Below are 7,169 nucleotides of genomic sequence, written 5' to 3' on the forward strand. Positions count from 1 at the left end.
TAGCATTGTGACTCTCAACTAGGGTCGTGACCTCAAAAATAATCACTGTTCTGATAGGAACACTGACAAAAGGGGGAAAATAGTGTTAAAATTTATCTGAACCTAACTACTGTTTAAAAAAAAATTATAATAATTAAGGAAGTATGCTTTAAATTAAATTAATTAAGTAAAGACATATATATGGTTATAAAACATTTGTTTTAAACAAAAGCTGTTCTTTTTAACTTTTTATACATTAAGTATTTCATTAAAATATGTATTTCCACAAAAGTATTAAGCAGCACAACTGTTTTCAACATTGATAATAATCAGAAATGAGCAGCAAATCAGCATATAAGAATAATTTCTGAAGATCATGTGACACTGAAGACTGGAGGAATGATGCCGAAAATGATCATAGGAATAAATTACATTTTAAAATATAATCAAATAAATTGTTAAATTCTAATAATACATCACAATCTTTTTTACTGCATTTTTCTTTCTTTTTTTACAAATGAATGCAGCTTTGATGAGCATATGAGTAAGAATAATTGGATGAAACTATTTGTGCTCCTGTATGTTTTATGCAGTGAATAACGGTCTGTCAAGATAAAAAAAAAAAATGAAATTCTAACCAAAACTGTTTTGTCAATAGTTAAGTTTCAATACATCTCATTTAGCCTATAGCTAAAAGAAAACTCAGTGCTTGATTTTAGGGTCATTTTGTTAGTTTTTTATACTATATAAATCATTTTCCACTACTGTAATCAACAATAAAAGCAGCAAAAAAGGTCTTGATGGGTTATTTAACACAAAGCGCTTACCAAACAATATTTCAGAGCTGAGCAGTGTCAGCAAATAAAAGCTTGGTTTTGGCAGTAAATGGTTACCATTTCCCCATTCATTGACCGGGCCGTTACTGTCCAGCGATAGGGCCACTGAGTAATGGGTCAATAAAGGCCAAGTCAGTGCGGAGCACCTGCTATCAGAGCGCCGCAATAACACCAAAATACCTCTTGCTTTCCCTTAAGAGACCTCAGACCTCGTCCTGTAGTCCAATCCAGAGTCCTTCTCATAATAAGGGTCACTTACTAAGTCAACATTAAAAGCCTATTCCATTAGGAGTCCAAAATTACACGTGACTTTAATGTCTTCAAACACCAGCAGTTAAGAGGGAAACAGCTCATGTGCATTAGCAACACATGTTGAAATAGTCATGAGATTATTATCCAGTAACATTTCAGTATGTTTGGCAACACAGATGTGTTTATGTATGGCATACATCTGTTTTCAAGTCATGCTTTATAACGGCTCTTTTGGGAGCTGCAGGTTGTAGAAAAACAATATTTACTGCACGCTGAATTTCCACCTTTGAGTTAAACCCTTCATTGATTGTCTATTGGGAGCAGTTGAGACCAGGCCTTTCACGACCCCTCTTCCTCTTCCTCCTCCTCCTCATCTTCATCCTCTGGTGGACAGCAACACCTCCACCTCAATAAAGACCAGGTGCAGGCCTCCGACTGATAACCTGCTGACTCCTACATCACAGGTTTCACCTCTCAAATTGAGTCCTACATCGTGATCAATTTGTCGATGTCATGGATGAGTAATGCTACTTTACACGTTATCCAAAACACACACATGCACTTTAATTAAAATACTTACATAGGCCATTTAAGGAAGGGATTCAGTCCATAGGTTTCCGTATAGTTTAAATTTGATGCATCATAATAAAACCAAACTGACATACATTCAGACAAGAGTCGATGTATAATTCCTATGCTTAATGTAAATACATCCTCTGGGTGCCATCAGAATAAGAATCCAAACAGTTGATTAAAACATCACCAATAATCCACAAATAATTCACATGCATGTTTATAATAAACAAATTCATCATTAAGGCATTTTATCTTTAAACTGTCAAAATACGAGTCCATAATCCATAATAATGCTTCCTCCAGTAAAAAAAAAAAAAAAGTAAATCTAAATCCACCAACAAATTTGTTAAGAACTGTTTGGCTTATAAATCTGTGCTTGATCTGTGCATATTTCTCTCCTGATTCAGACGAGACACCATTTTCAGTGGAGACAGCCATATTATGAATAAAGGACTTGTATTTTAGAAGCAAAGGTTTCAAATTACAGGACGTTAATTGACGTGCAGTATTACTTGTGGAATATTATGATGTATTTATCAGCTGTTTAGACTCTCATTGTGACGGCACCCATTCACTGCAGAAGATCCACTGGTGAGCAAGTGATGGAATGCTACATTTCATGTACATCTTGAATGGCTTGAGAGTGAGGACATTTTCGACAAGTTGAAATAATACTAATGTTAATGTTATAAAGGATTTTGAGTGTCCATTGAGAGAGACAGTGCAGTTTATATAATCTATTTGCAAAGCTAATGATAACAATATGGACACTTAAAAAAAATAATGTAAATGGTTAGCATCTAGAATTTAATTTGTAGTTTGCAACACATTTTACAGGTCAGTTTATTAAAAAGGGTCATTTTTTAATACACATTTCTGATCTTATTGCACATGTTACTGCAAATCTATTTAAAAAATAAGCTCCACGTCTTAAGCGACTTTCCAGACCTTCTGTGCTACAAAAAAAAAAAAAGCCACAGCTAATGTTGGGAACATGAGACCTAATTAAAAACAAAGTAATAAATGAAAGCACACAATAAAGAAAGAGCTTGTCTCAATAAAGAGATTTCTGAATAATAGCGTTTCAGTGTTCTTCAGAGACATTTATTCTGCACATGCTGTATTGGAGATGGCTGCATTATAAAACACTATGATCAGTAAATTTCGGGCACCCACTGTGCGAGTTAATCATTTTCCGACTGTGTCATTGATCAGCATTACATCTGGAGACGGGCCTTCTGCCTTTCTCCCAAGAGTCCCGATGCCCTGCGAATTAGCAGCAATAAAGCTCTAAAACTGTTCATTTGTATCTCCACATCTCTCTTCCCTCTCTCTCCCCCTTCCTTCAATCCCTAAAGTGTCTCCCATCTGCTTTTGGGACTGTCGGTTGCGGTCTTCCAGCAGGAGTGAGATAAGCACAACATCTTCCTGTCGATATGTTTCTATTAGCCTCCGCAGCTCCATCCATCAGCGAGGCCTTCAGGACCATACAGGACTGACTCTCTGTCTTCTGCTTTTTCATTCAGTGCTGAAGTTATGAAACTTACACTCTCATTTTACTGCAAGGAACGAGAAAACAAAGACTTCAGCTTAGATCTGAGATGTCTTGAACATCTGACAGCTCTCAAAGCTACTATTGTTTGACTTTGTCCATTTATACGGTACTAGGCCACTGCCAGTGGCATAAAATCGTTTTTTGTTTGAGGCACTTTGTGTCTTATCCACTGAATAGTAAGCCTATTGCTTGCCAAATAGTTTCTGTAGAGTTTTCTTAATTTTTTGTTTTGTTTTGAAAGACTATACTTGGTCTATGCTACTGATTGTTTCAGATTTATTCCACGTCAATCTATTCTATTGCAAACTAATAGCAACTAAAATCACTTTTCAAGGTTTTTTTTTTTTTTTTTTGTCTAAATCGGCCACTTTTTAATAGGACTTATAACAGGGTAATTTAGCAATTAGTGTCAAGTGTCTTCATTTGTAATCCACTTTAAGAGCATTAAGACAGAATCCCACTAAAGATGACTAAATCAAACATGCTCTATTGATACTGCCAAAGGTCACGACCTGGAAATGATGTCCCCTTTTGGTCTCTAACCTTTACGCATGGTTGAGCCATAATGACGTTGAGAAATAGCAGTGAATATTGAGATGTAAAGATGTAAATGACAGTCAATGTTAATGTCTCATTTAAACACAATAAGACGACACAAGTCACACTGAGATTGCTTATTGATTACTGGTTAACCATTTGGATCATGAAATCTGTCAGTTTGAACTGTCACAAAGTGATTTTTGTCTCATTCTCAAAATGTTAGTGTTCAGATTAAAGAGATAGTTTACAGAAAATGCTAATTTATCATGGAAAATGAAACAAGGTTTCAACTGATGCTTCTCCTACAAAGAGAAGAAATTACATTCAAATGAAAATAGTTTTAAAATATAGAGCTATAAATTGAACGCAGACAGCAGCTGAGATCATTTGGTGAGAAATGTGCTGAAATATTGAATATCTCTTCATAAACTCTCAGTGTGGTCTTTGAAACCAATGAGATAAAGAGATATTCATATTTATTTCCTGTTAATTACTAATTAAAATCACTTTTATGAAACATTGTGATTGATAAGCCAAACCAGAAATCGTTTTACACTAGCATGCGAGTGTGCCTGTATTTTTTTATAAGTATTGCTTCTGTATTTGCACACAAGAAATGACAGATTGACTCCAGATAGTTCTGTCCTCCACCTGCAGTTCTCCTCAGATCGTCTTTTAGCATTGAGATGAGAGAGTCGCTTTAAACCGCAGACTCTTTATTCGATGGCAGACTGGGCTTCTTCCCGTAACGGGCCTCAGTTTGAAACAAAAGCACTACAGGAACTACATCTGAAGCTATTGATTCAGTAATGTCATGAGAGAGAGAGAACGCAAAGCATGAATGGGCTGTTAAACAGCAAAACCAGAGAGAGCCGAGTTACTCATGCTGCGCTCAGGGCTAAATATGAAAGATTCATTTTGGAGTTTTCTCGCTTATGAATGTGGTACGTTTGTGCCTGCTACGCTGATAAATGCAAATCCCACAATGCCAGCAGATGTACACACATGCACAGATACCTGTATTGTGAAGATACAAGCATATGGCTGTGAACGACATGTGGGTTTCCTGGGGACAGTTTTCCAGATGTTTCCTAAGGAAGAATGCAGACAAAAACATGCCACATCTCTCTCTCTCTCTCTCTCTCTCTCTCTCTCTCTCTCTCTCTCTCTCTCTCTCTCTCTCTCTCTCTCTCTCTCTTCCTCTGCCTCTGGCAGGTGTCTTGTACACACTGTTAAGCACTTGATAATCACAGTGCCTGAGAGCATTGAGCAGAGCAGTGAGACCAGATCAACATCTCTGTGATTTAAACTGGCCATCTCCTGCTGCTCTCAACTACCGACTTAACTATTAATTAAAAATTGAAGAACAGGCTTCCTTTCAGTGTGAATCTATCTATCTATCTATCTATCTATCTATCTATCTATCTATCTATCTATCTATCTATCTATCTATCTATCTATCTATCTATCTATAATAAAAAATGTATAAAATAAAAATGAAGTGCTTATTTAATTATAATGAACATCTAGTGTTTGGCATGTGAACTGATGTTAAGCTAGTGAGTGAACAGGTGTTTTGTGTCACGGCTGTTATTATATCACACATAGCTGAAATGTTATATTGATCGATCATCTAGAACCGGAACTGTCTGATTTGTCATTTCTGATAAGAACTTCCTCCCAGGCTTTTACCGTTACATTCAGCCCTCATTATATCATATTTACCCAAAAACCCCTGCAGCCGCAGTGTAATCCACTGATAATCATCCCAGCAGCAGTTTTTCTTCCTGCCTTTTTTGTTGCGATAGCTTCTTTATTCTTCAGCTTTTTTTCCTGCTGTTACTGGTTCCTCGAATCTCCACAGGAAATCCAGTCTCCTAACAGGTCATTTAAATGCTGTCTCTCTTTCACATTATTGATCGGGCGGCCGGCACGGACGAATGCAGGGTCCTTGAGATGTGTATCTGTCTGGTAAGGGCAGTAGTGTCTACTGTGAGCTGATACACAGCACTGACCTTGTGCTGATGTGCTAATACTGCCAGAGAAACACTCTACAAATGCAAAGAAAATGTTCAGACATTTCTGTAAAGGGAAGACTCCATGTGTTTTTAATTATGATCACACTTTAGTAGCATAATGCATATTATTATTTATGTACCCAACCATTCAAAAGTGTGGAATATTTAATACCAAATAGTTTTCAAACTGAAAGATTGTGCTATTGTGAAATGGAATACTAGTTCGCTAACTGATTGAGAATGAATGATGTAATGACTCACTTATGAAGACAGTTGCTGAATTCATTTTCAATCCCTGAGCTGAAAAATCCAAGCGGGTTTTACTGTTGGCATTAACACGAAAGAAAAGGATGAGTCAAGAAAAAGATGACAATGGCTGATATTACTTCCTGCTCATTCATCACATTGTAAATAGAAAGTCAGGTCAAGCAGACTACAGGCTTACAGTATTCCTCACAGTATTCAGTATGTGTATTTCCACTATATCCTTTCAAATGTTTGTCGTTGCAAATTACATACTGCTAGACATCATGAAGAAATATAGAATAAAGCCAACAATAAATAATAAAGTATGCAGAAATAAGTGTGCTATTGTTCCATTCTGAACATAATCAACATTTTCAAACATTCTTTGAATATCCCACTTGTACAATAATTTCCCATTAGCATCTTTACCATTCGCGTGATTAATCTAATAACTCGCACATGCCTGTTTTTCATCTCAGAGGCCTTCATTTCCCAGTCCACTCTTCCTTTCTGTGTTCGGTTTCAAATGCTCATGCTATCAGAAGGCTGAAGCACATTCATTAATAACCAGCCTTTGTTCTGAGAGATTTCCATTATCACTGCAGAAATCTATCACTCTGCATTTTCATCTCTTAACGTGCCAGCTTTAATGAGCGACTGGGACTCTAGAGAGATTCATTCAGATATAAAACTAATGGAACAGACTCTGCCCAGAATTGTACTGAGAGAATTGGGAAAATGTGTCCCTTTTCTTTTATTTCTACATTGATTCATTAGATGTACCCTAGAGTGGGATAATGCTGAAGCCTCTCTTTCAATATCCACAAGAGATATGAGTTTGTCCTCTCGGTGAGCAGTTCTGCATCTCTGGCCTCCAGGCAACCCGATGAGATGAGACTCCATTGCGCATGACTTGCACGTGAAGGGTGGAATTCAAGGCCTTGGCATAGAAAAGAAATGGCTAGCCTACTGACTACAAATACAGTGTTATATTGACGCTGAAAAGGCACGGTTAAATGTTATACAACACTGCAGTAATGTGTTTTCGGTGGCCTCCCAACCGGGGTTACGTGTACCTCAGAAGACACTTGCTATAACAAACAAACTGTTAAAAGAAAAATATGGTAGTTTAGTGGATTCCAATCAAGCATTTATTAATCTGTTTTT

Source organism: Carassius auratus, chromosome 6 (genome assembly GCF_003368295.1).
Source record: "Carassius auratus strain Wakin chromosome 6, ASM336829v1, whole genome shotgun sequence".
Taxonomy (NCBI): domain Eukaryota; kingdom Metazoa; phylum Chordata; class Actinopteri; order Cypriniformes; family Cyprinidae; genus Carassius; species Carassius auratus.